The 25,154-nt window shown below is 50.5% G+C and overlaps 1 protein-coding gene across 2 annotated transcripts in view; it reads right to left on the reverse strand.

Annotated features, from left to right (window-relative positions):
- Nucleotides 1–22,291, reverse strand: part of FXYD6 (FXYD domain containing ion transport regulator 6) — a 39,577-nt gene extending 17,286 nt beyond the window's left edge. Inside the window, exon 1 of one of the 2 annotated variants that reach the window (XM_015115799.3) lies at nt 22,059–22,291. The gene's annotated coding sequence lies outside the window, so the exon portion shown is untranslated. The remainder of the gene's footprint in view (nt 1–22,058) is intronic. The other variant, NM_001260855.1, reaches the window with a different exon arrangement.
- Between the last annotated feature and the right edge of the window lie 2,863 nt (nt 22,292–25,154).

The raw sequence follows: 25,154 nt of genomic DNA on the forward strand, positions 1-25,154 counted from the left end.
AGGTGGCGGGCGCCTGTAGTCCCAGCTACTCGGGAGGCTGGCGCAGGAGAATGGCGTGAACCCAGGAGGCGGAGCTTGCAGTGAGCCAGGATCGCGCCACTGCACTCCAGCTTGGGCGACAGAGCAAGACTCCGTCTCAAAAAAAAAAAGTCCAGAAAGACAGAGAGAAGGGGGAGCAGAGAGCTCAACAAGGAGCCAGGGAAGTTTCCATGGAGGAACTGACATTCCAGCTGAACCTTAAGAGCAGGGTAGGATTTTGATAGACAAGGGGAGGGAGAGAGTAGAGGAAACGCATTCCGGCAGAGAAGACAGCATGAGCAAAAGCAGTGAGAGGGGAAACAGGAAGTAGGAATAACAAATGAGATACAGTTCAACTTCAAGATCAGTTCAAGTTTCGCCTTAAGGCATTTCATTCCATAGTAGCTGTCCAAAGTGGCTTCCCCAAATGAGGTCCAACAGGAGATGGCCTTCATCCACCAGTAATGTCTGCATTGCCTGTGAGGGAGCTGTGACAGCAACCTACCAAGTAGCTGCCATTTCTAGTGTAAGACACCTTCCAAAACAGTGAACAACCCAGTTGGAGTAAAGCATGACGGGGTAGGTGGTGAGAACTCAGATAAGAGGGTTGGAATCAGATTGCAGAGGCTCTTGAGTGCCAAGCTAAAGAGTTAAGGCCTGCCTTTGTATTCTAAAGAAAATATTTCTGATCAAGTTACAGTGTGAAAAGAAATACTGTCACAAATTTGAAAAGTGACCAATTCTCTACTCCTCCAAGCTGCTGTCCCAGCCTGGGCTACATCAACCACACCTCAGCATGGGCCCCCATGGGGGCGGGGGGGGGGTGGGCCCTAAACCCATTTTTAAAAATCTCATCGGTGATACTGTTGGCGCTGCCCCTGAATGGAGTGGCCAAGTACACACACAGAACCTTTGAAGGGCCACAGAATGCCTTTGTCTCACTGCTGCACCCAGCTTGGCTTCCCTTCCGTCTCATATACCACCCCTCCGCACCTCCCACCCTCCCAGTGACCACATATTCCTTTCTCCCTCCTTCCAGGGAGGAAGCCGGGGTGCTGGAGGCTGGCTGGGGTGGGGAGGATAAGAGGCTTGGCGATGATAAATCTCAGTTCCGGGCGAGAGGGTCTAAGGAGTAGATGGAAGAGAGGAAGGAGGAGTCACTGGGGGAGGGAGATCCAAGGCTGAAGTGAGTGGAGAGGGCACAGGAACAGGGTATGCACCGCTGCATGGGCACTGGGCCCTGGACCTTTGCCTGGGGGCCTGAGGACCTGGCTCGCCGGCAAAGGGGCCCTGAGAAATCATCACTGCTGGAGTGGGGGACTCCCTGGCTGCATCACTCTCCTGCTGCCCAACTCTTCCCCTCTAGACCATTTGGATCACTCTCCCCATCTGGAGAATGGAACCAATCACATGTTGCTGCCTCCTCTAGAGTGTATTATGAGAACAAATTCCATTTCCGCTCATTTTTCCTCTCCTTTCCATGCTCTCGTTTATCTCCACATTGGCAAGCAGCTGAGGTTTCGGGTGGCAGCAGCACTTCCATGTTAATTTTCCTCTCTGATCCTCCTGCTTGGCTGCTGGCTGCATGTGCGGGAGAAAGCAATCAGAAGAGTTTCTCCGGCAATTATCTTCCCATACTGAGTCACATAATTTCACTTAATTGCTGGGTAAAAACTGCTCAGAAAGAGAAGCCACTAGTTGATGATATAGCAACATGCTCTATTATTTTTGATTCCACACAGCAGTGAGGTAGATCAGAATACCCAGTTCCATTGTGAAAATAACTCAGAAACAACCTCCCTTGAAAATGCAGAGGCTCCAAATTACAGTGAAACTTCATTATCTCACCCTCATCCCTCCCTCCCCCTGCTCCCGAAGCTTCACTCGCCTCCCCTGGCATCCCACCTGCTTGCCTTCCTGCAGGCTCAGCCCACGGATGACAAGCCCTGAGGGGTCACCGGGCCTGGGTCTTAGCAGGATGCCCCAAAGAAAGATGAGGTCTCACTTCAGACAGATCATCCCAGAGTGGGGCCTTTGATGGGGTCGCAGAATGCCTAGGCCCCACAGTTTAGTCTAACTGGTTATCCTAGACTATTATTATATGCGAAGGGATATGATTTAGCCTATGACGTATCTAGATCTTTGCAAACAAGAAGTCTATTAAAAAAAGATTCGACTGTGTATATATTGAGTATAACCAAGATGTGAGGTCTACCAGCTGGAGTTAGCATCACACAATTCATAACAGTCGGTTACAGTGATTGGGCTCCTGCTTTTTATTTGTGAAAATTGGGGCCCAAAGAGAGATGAGGTATCTGATTCATCCAGTTATTCAGGGGCGGGGCAGGGCTCAGAACATACACCTCCCACTCCTGACTGCTGTTTTGATGTGCTGGGATTGGGAGGTGGGCAGGACAGGGCTGGCAGAGCAGCGGCCAGGAGGAACACAGGAAAGGAAGGCTGAGCAATGCCAAAGGGAAGTGGGGCAGCCCGGCTGGAGCCAGGGAAGAAGGCGAGGCCCTGCAGGAATGGGGTGGCCAGGGACATGAGAGGGCAGGAGGGAAGCCACTGACAGCCTCCTTGGATTGAAAAACAACTTTGGACTGGAGATGGGAGGGGACGGTGCTGGCTTCAGGGAAGGCAAGGGATGGAATCATGTCTAGAACGGGTCTTCTGGAGGCATGGGACCCAACTGCTCACTCTCTCACACATGACAGCAAACAGGTGATGAGAACAGGTCTTTCCCATTATCCCCGGGTGATGTGGTGAGTTTGGCGCAGGTGGCTAGTGCTGCAGCATGGATCTGCATTGTGTAAGGTCAGACTAAGAATGAAAACAGAGAGGTCCCAGACTGAAAATTATCACAGAAAAACTGGTCAGATGTCCTGGGAAAGAGGTGGAATTTTTTTTTTTTTTTTTTTTTTTTTTTGAGACGGAGTCTCGCTCTGTAGCCCAGGCTGGAGTGCAGTGGCACGATCTTGGCTTACTGCAACCTCCACCTCCCAGGTTCAAGCTATTCTCCCGTCTCAGCCTCCCGAGTAGCTGGGATTACAGGCACGTGACACCACGCCCAGCTAATTTTTGTATTTTTAGTGGAGGCGGGGTTTCACCATGTTGGCCAAGATGGTCTCGATCTCTTGACCTCGTGATCCGCCCACCTCAGCCTCCCAAAGTGCTGGAATTACAGGCATGAGCCACCACAACCAGCCCAGGAATCTTTATATTCCTAAGACCTTAGCAAGTCTTACTGTCTAGGAGGAAAACGGGGAGAGTGGTCTGATCTATTCGTGCTAAGCAAGACCTCATGGAGATAAAGGACTGGCTCCGAAGGCTTTTTAAGGCCTCCTTAGCCCTCTGTTTCCATGAAAGGGCCGTGCCTGCACTCTATCAGCCTTACCGTCAGTTCTCTATTCTCCATGCTCATGAATGGGACTTGGGGGAGTGGTCAGTACAAACCAGCAGAGAATGCCCAAACCCTGGGCTTGGCTTTGGAATGTGTTTTATTTTTATGGGAATTGAAGCCTCATAATGCTTTCAGACAAATGATAAAGAATCCCAGAGAGGCCTCAGTACTAGAGAGGCTGGATATTCTTCTCCTTGATCTTCCCTGGCACCCCACCCCAGCCCCACTCCAGCGTCTCCCTACTTCCCATCCAGGCTGGGGCATCCGGGTGCCCTTGGCATCCAACCAAAATACCTCCCTACTCACACACAGCTGTGCTTTTCCTCTCCTAACTGCCCATCCTTTTTCTGCTTCCCATCTCAGATGCTCTGGCTGAAGTTCTCTTGCAGGATTAAAAGGAAAATGAAGGACAAAAGGACAGTCATCATCCACTCGGGGGATATATGTCCAGCAGAGCTCCGGGGGGCTTTCCCAGGGTCCCTCCTGGCTGAGCCCGGCACCCCTCACTCCCTCTCCATGTCAGGGCTGCTTTCTCCCCTCACCTTGGGTCCCATCTGACCACCAGCTTGGAAACAGGGGTAAGGACCACACTCAGCCTCACACCCCCACTCTGTGCCCTAAACACTCTCCTGTCAAAGTTCCCAAGCCACAGGGACCCAGAGCCAAGGCCCAGGTTCATCCTCTGTTTTTGTAAAACAGAGGGTCGATTCTGCTTCAGTTCCTTCCTTCCTCCCTCCCTCTCTCTCTCTCTCTTTCTTTCTTTCTTTTTGACGGTCTCGCTCTGTCCCAGGCTGGAGTGCAGTGGTGTGATCTCAGCTCACTGCAACCTCCTCCTCCCAGGCTCACGCGATTCTCCTGCCTCCTGAGTAGCTGGGACTACAGGTGCGAGCCACCACACCCAGCTAATTTTTGTATTTTTAGTAGAGACGGAGTTTCGCCATATTGGCCAGGGTAGTCTCCAACTCCTGACCTCCGGTGATCCGCCCACCTCAGCCTCCCAAAGTGCTGGGATTGCAGATGTGAGCCACCACACCCGGCCAATTCTGCATCAATTTCAACCCCTTCTGGGAGGCTGCTCAAAAGTCCGTTTGCTCATGGGGCTACGAGATACAGCTCCTGCCTCCTAGCATTGTGCAAGACTCCCGCCCCAAGCCAGTGTGTCCCAACCCCAGGTCCAGCCACACCCAGTTTGGCAGGACACTGTGGAGCCACTGGGTGGTGAATGTGAATCCCCTGAGGAGGGAGGTCCAGGGTTGGAGCTCCTTGTGCCTTTACAAAGCCCACCTCTGACTCACACTGCACACTCCCAAGGCAGCGGCCTTGAACCAGAAGGCTGGACACAGAGGTCCGCCTGCATCATAGGAGCCCTTCTACGGATGCCACAGAAGAAACTAAGAGGAACTAAAAATTCTGAGATGAAAACCCACACTTGAGGCCCAGTCTGGGGGTCTGTATTGGATACAAGAGGTAATAATTACAATCACGACAAACTATACAGGCCAGGCACTATTCTTAGTGATTTAAATATTTATTCTCACTTCATCCTTAAACATAACCCGATGGTATATGCACACTGGTAATGTGCACCTGTGGCCCTTTCATGAAATCCAAGACCTAAGGAGGCCTTAAACAGCCTTCGGAGCCAGTCCCTTGTCTCCAAAAGCTCTTGCTTAGCACAAATCAATCAGACTGCCCTCCCCCTGTTTTCCTCCCAGTGAGAATTGTTAAGGTCTTAGGAATAGAAAGATTCCACCTCTCTCCCAGTACATCTGACCAGTCTGTCTGTGATCATTTTCAGTCCAGGGCTTCCCTGTTTTCATCCTTAGTCTGGTCATACACTACACTCAGATCCACGCTATGGCAATAGCCACCTGCACCAAGCTCACCCTCACCGCACAGCTGGGGTCATGGGAAAGGCCTGTTCTCATCACCCGCTTGCTCTGCTGTGTGAGAGAGTGAGGAGTTGGGCTTCATGTCTGCCAAAGGTCTTTTGTTATCGTCAAACGCATTTTCCATGGAAAGAAACTGAGGCAGGGAAAGAGAGGTGCCCTGGAGAATAAGTGCAGGATTCTGGACTTCAGCCCTGCTCTGTCTGCCTGGCTGTTGGTGGAGGGCAGGGAGCTTTTCTGCTATGAGTGGGTTTCCTTCGATCCCAGAGCCAGCCCCAAACTCCAGCCCTCGGGCCCCACCTCATAGCGAGGGATCACATCCAGTTGGGGGCAAAGAGCCATGAGGGACCACCTGCACTGTGGTTCTTTGAAGGGCCCAGCTTCCCTAGGTAGCTGCCACCCTGTTTTCTCATTCCCATCCCAGTCCTTGCAGGCTGAGGCCACAAGACACAACTACCCGAGAGAATCCAACCAGTTCTGCACAGAGTCACAACGCAGGGGCTCCCACCTCTGGATGAACATTTACCAACCAAGCTCCCAGCATCGCTAGCTTCATACATATTCGTGCGCTAGAGAGAGAGCAGAATGTACAATCTTGCCAGCTCACCCCTGAGAAAGCACTGATACTCCCTTGTTGGACAGAGAGCTGTTTATTCGGGTGGGGGATTTTTTAAAACAGGTTGCAGAACCCTGCAGCTGATTAGGCCAAGGGTGAGCGCATTGGGTGCAGGCAGCACAGAATCAGTGCAGTATCTGTCAGTCCATTCCCTTGTCCACTTTCCAAGGCTATGATCAAGGTCAAGTGAGATAATATGTGTGAAGGTTCTTTGTAAACTGTAAAACACTCTGATAACAATATGTAACATTCATAAGGTGCTCATGCCATGCCAAGTGTTGTTCTAAATGGTTTACGTATATAACTCATTCTACCCTAGTCCTAAGAAGCAGCTGTTATTATGACCATTCCCTTTACACAGATGGGCAGACTGAGGCCAGAAAGGTTAAGTAACCTGCCCAAAATTCCAGAGCTAGAAAGTAGTAGAGCCTAGATTCAATCCCAAGCAACCTGGCTCCAGGGTCCTTGCTCTGAGCACTCAGCTCTCCGTCCTCTCTGCCACTCGTGGCTCTGTGGTCTCGGGAGTGTTACTTGGCTTTTCAGAGTCTTGGCATCTGCAACTGCAAGACGGGAGTAAAAGCATGCATCTCGGGAGCAGTGAGCATCTGATGAGGTGGTCTTTGTGCCCACATCAGTCCCCTCTTCTGTGAATGGCATCCCCTTTTGGAAGGGAGCCTGCTCCGCCCCTACTCCAACCCTGCTGGTCTACAGGAGCCTACCAATCTCAGCTTCTCCCCTGTAGCTAAAAGACACAGCAGAAAAGACCTCAGCATCCTGCTGGGTGGGAGGAGGAGGAGTCTGTCGGGGGAGAAGTCGGCCAGCAGCTGACAGGTACAGAGCTGGCAGGGGAGAGAGGCAGGGAGGAGGGGCCCGCAAAGCTTCCTAGCTGTGCCTCAGGCTCCAGTGTTCCCAAACCAGAGGTCCCGCCCTTCCTGAGTCTGGCTCTGTCAACTGTATATACCCCTGTTTCACCTAAACTAGAAGGAGTTCTGTTGCTGTCATTTGCAATGAAAAGAGATGGCCTGTGGACGGAGCTGGGTACAGTGCCTGGGGAATAGTAACTGCTGGAGAAGCATCACCTGTTAGTATCATTACTATATCACTCCCCAACTCTGTCCTTGGCTTCCTCCTTCATTTCTTCCTTTTCCAGGAAAATGGAAAGAGAAACAGAGATGGGGGCTAGGGAGAGGGCCACAGTAACTTCCTCCCCCTTCCCTTCCTTCCTCCTAACATTGTCCTCCAACCACTGGAAGGCTCCAGGGTCCTCATGTGGTCACAGGGTGTGGAGGGGCCTCAGCCCACACCTGACACCAGCTCCCGGCCACTGCCTTTTCCTGCCTCAAGACAAACAGCCTATGTCATCCAGAGCTGTAGACAGGTGGCCCAGGGAGGACACATCTGGCTGGGACAGCTGAAGCAAGGGACACATCTTCCCAGGCCCAAACTGAGGGTGCCCCCATGAGAGACACAAAAGCAAGACGGACAGAGGACATGAGGCAGCAGGAGAGATGAGAAAGTCCGGAGGAGGAGAAACTGAAAAGGCAATGCCCTGGAAGAAGTGGGAGAGACAGGCAAAGGAAAGAGAAAGAAAGAGCCTTCAAGATGGGAGAGGGTGGCCCAGGGGCCAAGTCCCCGCAGAAGCTGAGCTGGAAAATGGGAAGGAGGGACACAGGTGGTGAAGCCAGGACAGGTGGAGGCTGCTGAGAGAAGAGAATTGGTTTTGAAGGAAGCATCAAGCAAGGCCTCACGTCATCCTCCTCCCTCTGAGGCCTTGGCTGCCCTGGGTGCCTCCACCATGCCCTGTGTGCCCCACTCACATAGATCTGCCAAAAAGCAGAGACAGGAAAATGCACCAGGGCAGGGTCTGAGAAGGCAAAGTCAACAGACAGCTGCTGTTCCTGGGAGAAAACATCTCACGCCCTTCCCTGGCTACAGGGCTGCTGCCCAGAAGACACAGTGTCTCTGCTGGACAGAGACCAGGAGCCTGCGGCTATCCCAGACCAAGGCCCAGCCCACAAGGTCTTCAGCCACCTCCTCTGGTCACCATGCCCAATCTTCTTCCTTCACCAAGGTCATTCAAGGAGAAGCCACTGCCTCCCACAAAGGGCCCCTTCAGGGTATCTCTCTAGAAGGGCTGGGCCCTGACACACACAGGCAGGGCCAAATGGACTCCTGCAAAACCAAAGTGCTATTCCTAAGATGGCCCTGTTACTCCGCTTGGGTTGAGGAGGTCACAGCAAGACGTATCAAGATAGGGACTCTTGTTCCTCAGCCCTGGACCCTTCAGTGTATCTGTGACTATCAAACAGAAAGGGGAGCTACTGTGTCTTACATGTTGCATATTCCTATTCCCTGCCCACATTGGTCAAAGGGGATGATGATGATAATGAGGACGATGATGATGACGATGGTGTGATAATGTTAATATCACCAATCATTTATAAAACACCTTATTCACCAGACAACATTACAAGCATTAGCTCAAAGAAACATCACAACTCCATGGGATGTTGGTTATTACTGCCATTTTACAGATTAGAAAAAGAGAGGCTCAGGCTTATGCTATTGCCCAAGGCCCAACAGCTAACAAAAGCATACCTGGAACTGTCACTAATTCTGCTGGTGCTACACACCTTCCACTCTTCCTTGCTGCCTCCCTGGCACATGTGGAAATGGGCAGGGACTAAGGGAAATAAAATCGGAGGCCCCAATTTATTCCTGGAATGCAAAGATGGTTCAATATATGAAAATCAATCAATATAATATACCACATTAGCAAAACGGAGGGAAAAAAAAAAACCACACAATCATCTCAATTGATGCAGAAAAAGCATTTGGCATCAGCATCCTCCCATGAGGAAAACATTCAACAAATTAGGAATAGAAGGAAACTACCTCAACATAATACAAGTCATAAGTTAAAAAAAAAACAAAAAAACAAAAAACAAACAAACAAAAAAAAACCACAGCAAACATCACACTCAATGGTGAAAGCCTTAAAGCTTTTCCTCTAACATCAGGAAGAAGGCAAGGATGCCCACTTTCACCATTTCTATTTAACACAGTATTGAAAATCCTAGCCAAAGCAACTATGCAAAATAAACAAATAAGTAAAAGGCATCCAAATTGGAAAGGAAGAAGTAAAATGATCTCTGTTCACAGATGGTATCATCTTATACATAGAAAACCCTAAAGATCACATATAAAAACTGTAAGAACTGATAAACTCTGCAATGTAGCAGGACACAAGGTCAACACACAAAAAATAATTGCATTTCGATACATTAACAGTAAAAAATCTGAATAGGAAACTAAAAAACAATTCCATATCATAATATCAAAAGGAATAACATATTTAGAAATTAACCAAGAACGTGAGAAACTCATGCAATAGAAACATTTCTCAAATAAATTAAAGAAGATGTAAATAAACAGAAAAAATAGTCCATGTTTGTAGATTTAAAGACCTAACATTTTAAAGAAATTAATACTATCCAAAATGATCTATAGATTTAATGCAATCCCTATCAAAATCCCAATGACATTTTTTTGTAGAAATAGAAAAATCTGTGCTAAAATTCATATGGAATCTCAAGGAACCCTGGATAGCCAAAAAAATCCTGAAAAAGAACAAAGCTGAAGGACTCAAGCTTCCTGATTTCAAATTTTACTACAAGGCTACAGTATCAAAACAGTGTGTGACATAAGTACAGACATGTATACACCAATAGAGTAGGATAAAGTCCAGAAATAACCCTCACATATGTGGTCAAAAGATTTTTTACTTGGGTGCCAAGACCATTCAATGGGGAAAAGACAGTCTTTTCAGCAAGTGCCAGGAAAACCAGATGCATACATGCAAAAGAATAAAGGTAGACCCTTACTCAACACCATACACAAAATTTAACCTAACTGGATCCATGACCTACACATAAAACCTAAAACTTAAAACTCTTCGGAAAAAACACAGCAAAAGCTTTATGATATTGGATCTGGCAATGGTTTCTTGAATATGACAACAAAGGCACAGCCAACAAAACAAAAAAATATGCAAATTGGACTTTTTTTTTTTTTTTTTTTGAGATGGAGTCTCACCTTTTTGCCCATACTGGAGTACAATGGCTCAATCTCAGCTCACCGCAACCTTCACCTCCGGGGTTCAAGCAATTCTCCTGCCTCAGCTTCCCAAGTAGCTGGGATTACAGGCTTCCGCCACCACACCCAGCTAATTTTTGTATTTTCAGTAGAGACAGGGTTTTCTCTATGTGGGTCAGGCTGGTCTTGAACTCCTGACCTCGTGATCCGCCAGCCTCGGCCTCCCAAAGTGCTGGGATTACAGGCAAGAGCCACCAAGCCTGGCCAAAAAATTGGACTTTATAAAAACATAAAAATGTTGTGCATCAGAAGACACAATCAACAGAGTAAAAATACCACAGAGTGGAAGGAAATATTTTCAAATCATACATCTGATAAGGAATTAATAGAGACCTCCTAAAACGCAACAACAAAAAAAGCAAACAATCCAATTCAAAAATGAGCAAATAACTTGAACTAACACTTCTCCAGAGAAGATACACAAATGGCCAATAAGCACATGAAACGATGCTTAACCTCAATAATAATTAGGAAAATGCAAATCAAAACTACAATGAGATACCACCTCACATCCGTTAGGATAGCTACTATAAAAAAAAAAAGAAAGAAAGAAAATAACAAGTGTTGGTAAGGATGTGGAGAAATTGGAACCGTTGTGCACTGTTGCTAGGAATGTAAGATGGCACAGCTACCGTGGAAAACAGTAGAGTGGTTCCTTAAAACATTAAAAATAGAATTCCCATATGATCCAGCAATTCCACCTCTGGATGTATACCCAAAAGAACTGGAAATAGAGCCTTGAAGAGATATTTGTAAACCCATGTTCACAACAGCATTATTCACAATAGCTAAAACACAGAAGCAACCCAGGTGTCCATCGGTGGATTCATGGATAAGCAAAACGCGGTATATACACATAGAGGAATATTCTTCAACCTTAAAAAGGAAGGAAATTCTGACACATGGATGAATCTTGTGCCCAGCAGCTGTAAAATGGACAGAGGCTGAGGAGGAACGTAAGAGTGCCCGTGGTGAGGTTGAGCATCCTGGCCAGGCACGGTGGGTCACGCCTGTAATCCCAGCACTTTGGGAGGCCGAAGCAGGTGGATCACCTGAAGTCAGGAGTTCGAGACCAGTCTGGCCAACATGGTGAAACTCCATCTCTACTAAAATACTAAAAATTAGCTGGGCGTGGTGGTGTGTGCCTGTAGTTCCAGCTACCCGGGAGGCTGAGGCAGGAGAACCGCTTGAACCCGGGTGGTGGAGGTTGCAGTGAGATCGTGCCATTGCGCTCCAGCCTGGGCGACAGAACAAGACTCCATCTCAAAAGAAAACAAAAAACAAAAAAAAAGAGTGCCTGTGTGAGGCTGAGCATCTTTCCACATCCTTATTGGTTCCAGCTACAACATGGATGAACCTTGAGGACGAGATGCTAAGTGAAATAAGCCAGTCACAGGACAAGTACCGTATGATACCACTTTTTTGAGGCACTAGAGTAATCAAAATCAGAGACAAAAAGGAGAATGGTGGTTGCCAGGGGCTCCGGGAAGGGGGAAGTGGGGAGTGAGTGTTTAATGGGTATGGAGTTTCAGTTTCACAAGAGGAGGGGAGTTCTGGAGATGGATGGTGGTGATGGTTTCACAACAATATAGATATACTTGCCTCGCCGCTGAAATGTACACTTAAAAATGATAGTACATTTTATGTTACGTGTATTTTATCATACTAAAAAAAAACTAGGGGGAAAAATGGGTATAGGTGATGGGAAAAAAAAAGTTGAGCCTAACTCCTGATCAGGCTGGGCTTACTTGATGAGGGTGTTCTTACCCAGGCCAGGGGAGAATAACCCAAAATACAGCTTTTCAAACTTTGCCATGCATTATCCCCTTTTTCCCCCTTTCACATTTTCTTGCCCAACTCTGTTCTGCTGACTATGACTGAGGTTGGGGTAAGGCTGGGACCCTGGAGCCTGTTAAGAGGAGAGGTCGTGGCAAGTCTGCTACCCATTGTTGGATCCCAGCTGTTCCCAGTGATGCCCCATCACTCCCAGCTGAGCTTTGGCATCAGCACACTCCTGTGTCCCTCTCAGCCTCTGTCCATCTCACAGCTGCTGGGTTCCCTGCTGCACTTTGCCTAGCACAATACCAGTGCATTTATGCTGAGCACTGGATGGAGTCCCAGACCAGTTGTAGGCTATCCTGTCCACTGGAGCTCAGCTCACGGTGGATGCCAACAGAACTACTAGCCAGCAGCCTTTCACCAGTGGGCTGCAAAGCTGCAGATCACGTTCTTTTCTGGTATAGCTCAGAATTAGATGAGGGTGTAGAATTGAAATAAAGGCCACCCCTACTCAAAAATGTATCTGCCTCCACAACAATTCTTCCTTAGGAGAGACGTTTAAATGTCACGACATCACTACAAGAGAAATACTCCCAATCCTAACAGTCATTTATATCTTGGCCTGAGTTATTTAATCAGATTGCTTTCCACAGCAGAGAAATCTGCCTGCATTTAGGTGGAGAAACTGGGGGAGAAAGAGAGTACTTTTGGAACAAGGTGTAATTTTGGAAACAATGGCACCCTTATCTTTCCAGTAACCAAGTTAACAAATATTTATTGATGGCCTAATGTTTTCCGGGCACTTCACTCAACACTGAGAACACTGCAGTGAGCAACACAGACACCGTCCCTGCCTCCCTGCCTGACAGAGCTTATAGACTCACCAAGTTTCCAGGGGTTCCTCTCTCCTTCCCCATCTCCACACTGCATCTGTGGCAAAGTCCTAGCCATGCTTGCACTTGCAATATCTCTCTAATCGGAACTTCCTTTCCATCACTCCTCCGAGTAACTTACCTAATAGTGTAGTAGCTGGACCCATCTTTAACCTCCTCCTTCCCCTCTGTCCTGGACACTGATTACTGCAGGACTAACCTTTCTAAAGTGTATTCTGAATACCTCCCTCCCAAACTCGAAGGCATTCAGTGGTGCCTCTATGTCCTATTTAGTTTTTTAGAATCCAAACTTCTTTTTGGCATATGATAACCTCTAAGTGTACCTCTCTTCTATCCCTCCAGTATCTTCTCATTATTTTCAGCTAAGATGGTCTACTTTCCATCTTCTGCCACATGTGTCTCTAACTGCGTGCCTTTGTGTATTCTGTTCCTTCTACTTAAATATCCTTCCCTTCCTTGTTTATTCCAGTTCTCAACCCTGGTTGTACCTTAGGATCACATGAAGAGCTTCAGAAAAAAAAAAAAAAGAAAGAAAGAAAGAAAGAAAAGAAAAAAGATGCCTGGAAATCAACTCAACCACACTCAGCTCTAAAGCCGGGCCGTGTAGTCAAGGCATCGGTAATTTTGAGAATCTCCCCCACTCATTCTGATGTGCAGCCAAGGTTAATAAATGCTATCTTTGTCCAGCTGCCACTCCACGTAGACCCCTTTCTCCAGACTCCAAGAGCACCTGTTGCCTGTTGTTGGCACTAATTTGGCACATAGCACATTCTGTCTCATGCTCGCTTCATTAAGATTCTCCTATCAGAAAAGTCTCTGTGCTACCCCATGATCTGTCCTCACCCGGGATGGTGAGGGCAGCTGAAAGTGCTGGCTGATGGACTGGTATGGAGCGAAGAGAACACAGCTCCAATCACCAGGCCTTGAAACTGTGCTGCGTAGGGGGCATGAAAGGGATGGAAAACCCAGTCCCGTCAACGTCAACAGCAATGAATCATGCTGATTGTATCATCTTGGTGTGATGTGATGAAAACGGCACCTTCTCTCTGTGATCTTCCTCCCTAAAACCCATCACTCCAGTCTAATCACGAGGAGAACATCGGACAAATCCCAACAGGGCCGCATCCTACAATACACCTGACGGGTGACCCTCAGAACTGTCAAAGTCATCAAAAACAAGGGAAGCCTGAGAAACGGTCACGACCCAGAGGCACCTAAAGAGGCACAACTCAATGGAGTGTGGTATCCTGGATGGGATCCTAGAACAGAAAAAGGACATAAGGTACAAACGAATGACATTTTAATAAAGTGTCAATGTTAGTCAATATTATTGTACCAATATTGGTTCATTAATTGTAACAAATGTACCACCCTAATGTAAGACCGTAATAATAGCAGAAACTGTATGCCAGGGGAGAAAATTGGAACTCATACGATCTGCCCGAGTTTTCTGTAAATCTAACTGTTCTAAAAAGATAGTCTATTCTTAGAAAAATAATAAAAATTCAAAAATTCAGTTAAAAACAAAAGCAATCCTCAACTTCATCCCAGCATAAGGCGCCTGCTTGCTTTCTCGGCGTTTGATGAATCTGTAACGGGAGTTTGGCTTCTCTGGTTCAGAGCCACAGAGCAAACAAACAACCCATCAAGGGCTTTTTAAGCTGCCTTTTAAAACAAGTGCTTTGGGTCGACCAGAGGCCACAGATCCATCAGTGGAAAATGCACCCAGTTCCCTCAATTTGCATTTTAAATGCCCATCAAATAAACAATTAAGCATCAATTATTGTTAAATCACCTAACTTGAAATGATTGCCTGTCCCCGCCCAGTCAGCAAGGTTCCAGAGAGGAGCCACGAAGAGACTGGACTCAGAGCCTGGCAAAGGAAAGGACAGAGCAGAGGGTGGTGAAATTCCAGCAGTCCAGGGCTCAAGGAGGCTGCAGACACTGCTGAATTCCCCAAGCTGCCAGGAAGGCAGCTGGACAGTCTAGGAGCAGGACAGCGCACCTCCGCCCGGCGCATCACTGTGGCTGACACCTCCCAGGGTGGCCTTTCCCTCTCCTGTCAGGCGCCTTCAGTAGCCCAATGGCTGGAATGCTGCCCCTCCATCCCTCTTTCTTGGAAGAGGGACACTCCCACCGCTAGGGCACCAAGGCCGAGTTGTCAGGTCCCCTGGACTCAACTGGCCCAGACCCAACCCAGCCCAGCTGCACAGGGTGGAGGCAAAACTCTCTTTGTCATATCGCAGGGGACTTAGTTTAACCTGGAGGCACCTTTATCGTTAACATGAAAACATGAAGTTCCTTCTAGGGAAGAGGAACTTGGACAGAGGAAGAGGGGGGGGGGGGAGAGAGAGAGAGAGAGAGAGAGAGAGAGAGAGAGAGAGAGAGAGAAAATAACTGACTGTGAAAAGAAATAAGACCTCTTCCTTAGAAACAGAAACAGAATTCACAAATCACAAACCCAGGCCTGTTTTCTGGAAGTCTCCCTGGAAAGATCCCAAGCTGGACCACGAGCAGAGGCATGGTGGAGACAGAGACCTTAGCCTCTGGTCTTTCAGTGCGGGCCTGGCTTTGTCCTCCAACTGCATGCGGGTCACTGTCATTCCAACCACATCCCCTCATCCTTGGCCCTCTCTGCCCACACCAGATATTCTGAACTGGGGCAGTCCCATTCTCATGGCCCCAGCCTGGTCCCTGGGGCCCCAGCTCCCTTCCCAGGTCTTGCTGTCACCTCACCGTCACTGACAACCGTGACACTGTGGCATCCCAGCCATCACCCATGGACTTCTCACAACAGCCCTCAGAAGCAGGCACACAGAACAGTACTGCGAGGCCAACTCAGGCACGGGCCAATGCCGCGCCTTGTCCAGAGGGAGTCAGAGTGGGATTCAGGCCTCCTGCCTGCCAGCACAGGGGCTGAGGCCTCTCTGGCTCCCCAGGAAATCTCGGTCTGGCTCCAGAGAGTCTGAATGGCGAGTGGTATTGCACAGAACCCACAGGCTGGGGCCCCAGCAGGGCGTGATGGAGTCAGGCCAGGATGGGATCACCTCCCCCACACACCTGCTGACAAAGGCCCATTCAAGACAGGACAGACAGCAGTCCCAGCAGCAGACACAGAAACCCAGAGCAGCTGCCAGGGCCAGGAACCCAGAAGCCAGGCCCACGCCACCCTGCCCACAGCCAGGCCACAGCACCAGGCAGCCCCCTTTGCTCTCTCTGCCTACCTCTTTAGAACAGCTCTGGCCTGCGTGTTTCAGCCTACAGGGCACTTTGTACAATTTCATATTGTCTCCCTTTTAGGGGTAGAAGTGGCAAGAAGATGAACCCTGACCCACGGGCCTGGATACCCAGAAACGTGCCCTACTTTCAGAGGAGGGGGCTGTGGACCTGACTCTGTCTTTGGAGGAGGGGGCTGTGGACCTGACTCTGTCTTTGGAGGAGGGGGCTATTGACCTGACTCTGTCTTTGGAGGAGGGGGCTGTGGACCTGACTCTGTCTGTTTCAGGAAACACATTTTCCCCTCCCTCCCCCCAGTGCATCCTCATCCCCAGAGAGCCAAGGCCCACATCCCTTCCCACGTAGGGCTGTCACCAGTGTATGTCTCCATCACACCACAGTGCCCTGGGAGCACAGGCACACCCTGGCCATCTCTGGATCCCCAGCACTGAGCACAGCAGCCGCTCAATAAATGTTGATGTGTGAATGAATGGACGCTTCAGCATCATTATCCCTCTATGTCAAATCCATCCTAAGCTCAGAACAACCAAAGGATCTGTAGGGAATTTTTCAGGCATTTAAAACTTTCTCGGTATTCTCCATCCTCCATTGCCTCATTTCTAATCTCTGGGCCTCTGTCAAATCCCAACTATCAAAATGCTGTGATGAATCAGCCTCTCTCCTTTGACTTCAGCTTTTAAGCATCTCTCAGACCTCAGATGGGGTCAAATTCTTAGTTTCTAGACTCTAGCAAAGCAACTGGGAGGCTGAGATGACACATGGTAATAAAGGGATGTGCATCTTGGGAACGCATGGTGTGCACCAGGGCTTGGGAGACAGCCGGGAAGGGCAACCGGGTGTCCACACCTCCTGGTGGTGAGGACTCTTCCTCACGCGTGTCACAGCATACACGCTGCTCACTGGGCTTCCTCCATGTGTCTGATACTGCGCCAGGCACTGTGGCACAGTATCTGCCACTGAGAGGAGGTGCAGTGGAGTGCGGGGGGCGGGGGGCAGGGCATGTCCATCCATAGCTAAAATGCAGGTGTATGCTCTCAAGGAAGAACTAACAGGACATTCACGATATAGGAGGAGTATGTTTATTGGGAATTTTAATGCCTGTTTATTGGGAATATGGAAGAATTACCCGAAAGAATCAACACTTGGGAGGAGCCGCGAAGGATGATATCACAATAATAATGCCATTCCAATAATCCTAGCAATGTGTCATGACTACCATTACCACAGCAGCTGATATCTCCTGAGTGTTTACTCTGTGCTAGGCAGCATGCCGAGCCCTGTGCACAACTCACCTCCTACTGTCCTCACACTCATTTCACAGGTAAGGAAACTGAGGCTTAGGAAAGTGAAGAAATCTAGGCAGCATCAGAATCCAGGTTAGAATCCAAGTTTGTGTGTCTACAAAGACTGCCACCCTCTACTCGGCACATTCCAGCAAGGGCCTAAGCTCAGGCACAGGGCGAGACAGTACCAGGCTTCGGATGACCATCTGGAGAAGGTGCCTGCAGAGGTGGCTGCAGCTGGGGCACGCTGAGCCTGGAGTGCCCGCACCACGTACCTGTGCTTATTAATAGGCACAGTCGAGCCTGGGGAGGTTTTTGAGCAGAGGAGTGGCAAACCTGGACCTGAGCTGTCACATCAGCGGGTAAAATGGAGTGGGCTGAGAGGGTGGACGTTCAGAGGCCATCACCATGGTCTGAGAGACTGCAGCTCTTTGGGGAGGAGAGAGGGCGTGTGGGAATGTGCGAGCCCCTGCCTCCCTGTCGGGTGTGGGAGATTATGTATGTGTGAGGAAGGGAAAGTGTGTGTGAGCATAAGTGTACCCGTGATTGCATAGAGGGGCTCTTCTTATGGAGGAAGAAGGTCGCAGAGCCTCCTGGTAGGAGGTGGACGTGAGGTGGGCAGTGGGAGAGAAAATGGAACAGGATAAGCCAGTTGATCCACCTAAGCAGGAGGGCTGCAGCGAAGGAGAAACCTCAGAAGCCCACAGGGCCTGCCTGACCTACGAGGGGAACCTTTATTAAAAGGGTGAATGGGACAGTTTGAAACCTTAGCCTCTGGTCTCTCAGTACGGGCCTGGCTTTGTCCTCCAGCTGCTTGGGGGTCACTGTCATTCTAACTACATCCCTTCATCCTTGGCCCTCTCTGCCCACATCACATATTCTGAGCTGGAGCAGCCCTATTCCCATGGCCCCAGCCTGGTCCGTGGGGCCCCAGCCCCTTCCCAGGCTGTGTGCTCCCTCCCACATCTTTGTAACAAACATGTTCCTGTGCAGCCTCCAAACTGGCTTCATCCCTTCCCAGGTCAGGGCCTCTCCCTCCCCCGATTCTGGAGCAGAGATGATGCTGCCAAATTGGTTCCATGCTTTTGTTTCGGCCAGAGATGTCCTGCCTCTCATCAGGGACAGTGTCAGAGCACTGTGTTCCCGACCGGCCCCTCTCATTGCAACTCTCCAGCTGGCCAGGGGTTCTCCCTGGAGAAGATTTCTTGGACCACCAAAATGACAGCCCTGTCCTCTCCAGAGAATAACTATTTAAAGAACCCACCCAGTGTGCAGCCTGGTAGAAAAGGCCAGGTAGACCACAGCGTCCAGGAGGAGCCAGCTCCCTTGGCCCTAAAGAAAAAAATTTGGTTTCAGCTTCTTGGTCACACTGGGTGAAAAGGGGGTTTTCTCCAGGGTAACCTGAGCCCAGCCCCTTCCTGCTCAGCTCAGCTGCAGCCTTGTATTGTGAAATGAGTACTATTTGGTACCTGGAGAGAAAACAGATCTCTTTCAAGACTGTATAATCCACACAAATTTAGAGGAAGACATGCCTTGGAAATCATGAATCTAAACCCCACTATTGACAGATGCAGAAACACAGGTCTAAAATCCAAAAGGCTTTCAGTTGCTGAAGAGCAATCTAAGCCATTTCTGGATTTCACTAGAAGCCCAGTTTGCATCCAAAGGGGTATTTGTGCAATGAATGCATTTGCCTGTGAGTAGCGTGGAAGCTCAGGGGCAGAGCTGGGGCTGGAACCCGGCCTTTCCACTTCAGGCTCCCTGCCTCCTTCAAGCTGTGCCTTTCATGACTGGTTTGCTTCCTCCAGGGTGCTCAGAAGGTGATTTGTTCGAAGGTGAGTCTTGGGGGGCTGCCTGGCACAGTCTGCCATCCAGATGGCAGCTGACTAAGTCCCACAAGGTTGGCAGGAAGAGAGGAGGTGCTCTTATTTAGGGGAGATCTTGGTGGGCTGACTCCCCCAAGGCTGTCGGGGAATTTCCAGGGTCTAGGAACTGCCCCTTCTCCCTGCTCTCCTTGCCACACCTTCCAGCTTCGCCTTCCAAGAAAACGCAGTGAAGCAGGCTCCCCAGTTGTCCCCGCCCACTAGGGGACCCTCACTTTGGAAGGGCGTCCCAGTCACCAGCTGACCAAAGGCTCTCCCTCCAAAGTGTTCCATCGACCCACCATCTCTGATGGTGACTGAGAAAAGAAAGCAAGGGATGCAGGACAGGCAGTGTGAAGACCGAAATCCTGGCTGAGGAGTTAGAAGGCCTCAGCTGCTACTGGCCATGTGACCGCTGAGCCTCAGTTTCTCCCACTGTATTCCAACTGGATGCTCCCTCAAGGCCTCTTCCAGCTCTGAGAAACCTAGGATTCCAATGTCAGGGACTGTGTCTCCCTCCTCACCTTCATGTCCCCAGCAATTAATACACAGTAGACACTTAAAACAGTTCCTTGAATGATTGAATGAAATGGGTCGTCAGGTCAGTCTGAAGATCCAATGGAAGCCAGGAAGCAAATTCTTCCCCCAGGAGCCTACCTTCCAACAACTGTAGAAGCCACACATCTTGGGAGAACCCTGGCAAGCCTAGAGCCCTTTGCACATCCGCTTCCTCTCCTAGATGCACAGATTTGGTTGGAGGAGCCAAGCGGGAAGCAGGAAAACGTGCCAGGAAGAGAGGGTGGCCTGAACCCCAGGCAACGGTGGGTAGCCCTAACTTTCACTTTATTGACTCCTGTGGCCCCTCTCCTTGCCTCTTTCTGGTTTCCCTCCCCTTCCTACCTCCCTGGTCTGGCCTCCTCAGCTTTCCTGGAACAGTAACCACTTTTCCTTCTCTCCTTTGTGGGGGCTCAGAGCCTCTGATGGTCCCAGCGCTGGCCTGATCCTCTGCTGGTGAGGATGGCTCCCAGAGCCTCAGGCTTTCTCTGGGTCAGGGAAGAGAGCAGCGGCAGTGAAGAGATTGAAATTCTGGTTGGTGCCCAGCCTGGCTCTCGTTAACACCTGGAGCTCCAGACTAGGGCTTTGAGGAGGAGGGAAAAGGGCTGCGCCCAATCTTTATCCAACCTTCCCTTCCAGGTTTAGGGAAGGGGCTCCTCTTTTGAGGGAATCTGGCAGTGCCTTTTCCTCCATCTTCTTCTGCAGGGTTCCTAGGGAGATATTAGGGTTTTCCTTCTGGGCTTCCTGAGCCTCCACATCTTCCCCTCTACACCCCTAGGGAGGTGGCTGGATAAGGAAGGAAACTGCCCTCTCTCTCCCCTGCCGCAGCCCAGCCTGAGACTTATGTAGACGTAGTGTGTGTGTGTGTGTGTGTGTGTGTGTGTGTGTGCGTGCATGCACAGTGCAAGGGTAGGGTGTCAGTGTAGCATTGGAGGTGGTGTGTGGTGGTGCGGTATATATGCAGTGTGTTTGGTGTATATGTGTGTATAGGTATGATGTATGTGTATGTGTGGTGTGAGTGTGAGGGTGTGTTGATTTCGTAGTGTGGTATATGTCTGTATGTGTTTGTGGTGTTGGTGATGTGCAGTGTGTGTGAAGTGGGTGGTGTGAGTAAGGGGCCACTGCAATTGGGTGTAGGAGCCAGATATCTAGGTCTCCTAGCCAGGGATAACCAGTATCTAGGCAACCATATTGGGGGGAGGGGAGGAGATATGGAGGTGAGGAATGGGCAGGAGAAAGAGGGAGGCTGAGAAATGGAGGAGTTTCCATAGCAACCACCAGGCAAGTCACGTGCAAAAGGCTAAGTTGCGGACATAGACATACACATCCGTAATATGAGGGTGGCTGGCTCCCCAGTGGGGGCTCCTTTCAGAGAGGGCCTAAGATGCCCACTTATCCATATTCAAAGCTGGAAATCCTAGCCCAGCCAGAGAGCACGAAGCCACGGAGACAAAGGAAGTGGAGGCAGAGGGCACACTGGTGGGGAGAAGCCTCCAGTAGCCACGGTCCCGTGAGCGTGCAGGCTTGCAGCAGGTGACGAGGCAGGCCCATGTTTCCAGCGAGGCTGCTCCCAGCTCCCACCCTCGGGTGCCTCCTCTACCAGCCACCACTTGTAAGAGCCAGAAGCCAGCGCTGGGAGCCCCAGGCTGCACACCCAACTCTCCACGGAAGCCCGGGAGACACAATAGCGGAGGCTTTGCCAGGGCCAGCCCTGCTGGGGAAAGGGGACAATGGGGGACCCCAGGGCCCCCCGGAAAGGAAACAGGATTGGATGCATAGACAAGAAGGAGGGGAAAAAAACGATGCACTCTCATGAATCCTCGAGCTCTAGAATCCTTCTTTCCCTGCGCCCCCATCCAGTGCCCACCGCCCAGCCCCACCTTCCCCAAGCACCAAACCAGCAAGTTCCATTTTGTGTCGCTCATGTGTCCACACTCACACCCAGCCACACGCTCTCGTCCGTAATTCCCCACGCTCCCCCAACTGTCCACAGCTTCCAAGTAACAAAGGGAAAACTCCTCATGGATAAAAGGGTGGGCGCAGCCCTTTCCCCTTCTCCTGAAAACCCTGACCCCAAGCTCAAGGCAGTATCGAGAGCAATTCCCAGCCACCAGCGTCACCCCCAGCGCCACAGCCTGCCTCTCCCAGAGGCTGCTCTCTCTTCCGACGCCGATCTCCTTGTTTACATCCCCAGCCCGGTTTCCCGCTGCCCAGGCGGGGACCGCGGCGCTGCTGACCGCGGAGGTCCGCACACACCCACTGAACAAACGAAACCCTGCGCTCCCGGCGCTCCAGAGAGCGGTCCCCAGTGAGCCTCGCTCCTCCTCGAAAAAAGGAGCCAACTTTACCCACCTCCCCAGCCGCCTACCTGCACAGCCGGTCCCCTCTGAGACTCCCAGGAGGACCCGCCGAGTCCCGAGGAACCTGGGAGTGGCGGGGCTGGGGGCAGGGCGGTGGGTGAGGCTTGAGCTGCTTTCCCGCCTCCCCTCCTCCTAGGAGTCGGGCGGGCCGGGAGGCGCGTCCTGCGGGGGCGGGGGCGGGGGGCTCGCTCGGGGCGGGGCGCGGGGACAGCCCACTCCGTGCTGCCGTCCGCAGGCTTCTGGGTAGCGGCCGCGCGCAAACCCCTTCTCCTCCTCTCCCTGCCCGTCCTCCCGCTCCGTGCTTGCGCGCGTCCTCTGCTCCCCTCTCCTCTCGAGGGGCGGAGAGATTTTTCCAAAGGGCAGTCAAGCTCCGAGAAGCAACAGGAGACCGCTGCCGAGGGGGCGTGCAAGCGCCGGAGCAGATTGCCATCAGCTGTTGCTTTTCGGTTTCCCTCTGGTTAGGGTGGGAAGGGAGCAAGACAGACACAATGACAGACCTGGTGTCTCTCTGCAATAGTAAACTCCGAGGAACGGAAAAATAGGAGAAAATAACCCAGCACCAGACACAGCAGCCCACGTTAATTGGGAACTTTGGTAATTAAGGGGAATGTGCACCAAAAGCATGAATGGCTGTGTCGTGGGCGCAGGAGCCAGCTCCAGTTGTAGTTGTCATTTTCAGCTAGAGTCAGGTGGGGAGCTGGGGGGATGGCCCTCACCTGAACCATAGATCTGCTGCCATGAACCCCCTTTTCAAGCCCCATCCAACTCTGGCCCTGCCAGGAGCAGTACCACCCCATCGGCAGCCCAGTCCCCAAGAGTCAAAATTCACAATGACGAACTTTGAATGTGAAGATGTAAATCCTGGCTCGGCAACCCTGCCTGTGACGCGGCTTGGAACACATCTCTGCAATCAGCTCCTGAGTCTATTTCCTCACGTGGGAACGTGGTGATTAGAAGACTGACCTCATGGGAGGCTTAGCTCATAGCGAGTGCTCTAGAAATTGGCTCTTACTATTGGGGCAGAGCTTGTAGGAAGGGACAGTGGCCAGGTACCGGTGGAAACCAAAGAAACACAAGTGTCAGTAGCCAGGAGCCATGCTGAGATGGAGGCTGTCCAGCCTCAGTCAAGGTGTGTGTATGGCCGGGCGGGGTGGAGGGGTGGCTACTGAGAAAGGCTGTGATTGTCCAAACCTAGGTAGGGCCACGGAGAACTTCCTTACAAACCTCAAGCCAGGGATGATGGGTACTGCTAGGAAGAAACCCAGCCCTGCCTTTGCTGCCCCCAGTTCTAGGTCTGTTTCCTCATTTGTGAAATTAGGGAGATGGACTAGAGATCCAGCTCTGCCCTGGATGATTGAACTATTTTAATAAATAGTCAGGTCTCAAAACCCCAAGGCAGGAAATATACATGAACTCAAGAAGGCTTTGGAACCAGTAAAGGAACCATAAATAGCTAATAAGAAAGAGTACCCAAAGAGCATCCCCTCAGGGAGACTCCTGGGGGGACAGTTCTGACCCCTTAATCATGGGACTTGGCTGCATGGATGCCACTCTGGCCCAGTCCTGAAGTCTTTGGGGTTCCTGTGAATGCTAAAGCTCCTTCTCCAAAGCCAGACTCAAATCTTGCCCATTTGCATGCCTAACCCTTCCGTTCCTGTCTTTTCCTCTATAAACTGAGGACAGCATTACGACTGTCCTTTTCCCTTTTCATGTGTTCTAGGTGGCAGGTTTAAAACCACACCCTGGCCGGGCGCGATGGCTCATGCCTGTAATCCCAGCACTTTGGGAGGCCGAGGCGGGTGGATCACGAGGTCAGGAGATCAAGACCATCCTGGCTAACACGGTGAAACCTCGTCTCTACTAAAAATACAAAAAATTAGCCGGGCGTGATAGCGGGCGCCTGTAGTCCCAGCTACTTGGGAGGCTGAGGCGGGAGAATAGCGTGAACCCAGGAGGCGGAGCTGGCAGTGAAACTAGATCGAGATCGCGCCACTGCACTCCAGCCTGGGCGACAGAGCAAGACACCATCTCAAAAAAGAAAAAAACAAAAAAACAAAAAAAAACACACACACATCCCTTTCTAGGCCCATGTCCTTAGGCAGGTACATTCATCCCTCCAAATGACCTTGAATCCTGTCTTTTGGCCACCTCTCTGTGTTGCTTTTTAGAGCACCTACTAGTGATGACACGTCAAGCCCAGGCTTTGCAAGCCTATTTGGGGAAGGATAGTTCAGAACTCCAAAGCAAAGGCACCTTTTGGTTCAGTCCCATTTCCAGCCAGAGAGTTCCGAAGTGTTTGGCCCAGTGACTTCCCAGCTCCCCCTACCTAATGCTGACCAGCCCAGGCTGCAGAGGGATAACAGGAGTTAAATGTGCATGAGAAACTGCCATGGCTTGACTCTCAAATAGTGCTTCTTCACGTTCCATCCAGGGGTACTGCTGGAAGAATTTGGGGTGTTACAGCTACAAAGCAGCACACAAGCTTGTTCTAGGGTGAGTCACATCTCCCTTCTAGCAGGAAAAGAAACACATCTATCCCCTGTGAAAAATGTGGGCATTCATAAAAAGAGGTCACCAGCTGCTCCATTCTTTCAACCATTTATGGACGGGAGGAGCTACTCTTCACTGAGACCTGGGCCAAGATCTGGGGATATACTGTGGAGAGGAAAGGTGTGGTCCCTGGGTGAGATAGAGAGTTAGCAAATGTTCCCATGAATAAACATATAATTAAAGCATAGTTCAGAGCCCTGAAGATATAGCCCTTGAGAAAGGTCAGGAGGTGTTAAGAAGATGAGGTAAAGAGCCAAGAATTGGGATGTCAGGGTGGGAAGATGATTCTGCCTCTGGAACAGAAGGTATGTGCAAAAGCCCTGAGGCAGGAGGGGTATGGTATGGAAGGAGCCAGGGTGGGACTGGCCCAACAATTCCCGGTGATTCCAGCTTTTATATCCTGGGAAGCCGCTGATGGGCATCAAGAAAACTGTTCTGAGCAAGAATTGGTGAGAGGCTGGTTTGGGATGTTCCTGGTGGACCCTGCAAGTCAGGGTTCAGGGGGCTGTTGGGGGGCAGCACTAACATGAAGCTGAGAAATAAGACTAATCCCC

This window comes from Macaca mulatta, chromosome 14 (assembly GCF_049350105.2).
Source record: "Macaca mulatta isolate MMU2019108-1 chromosome 14, T2T-MMU8v2.0, whole genome shotgun sequence".
NCBI classification, from domain to species: Eukaryota; Metazoa; Chordata; class Mammalia; order Primates; family Cercopithecidae; genus Macaca; species Macaca mulatta.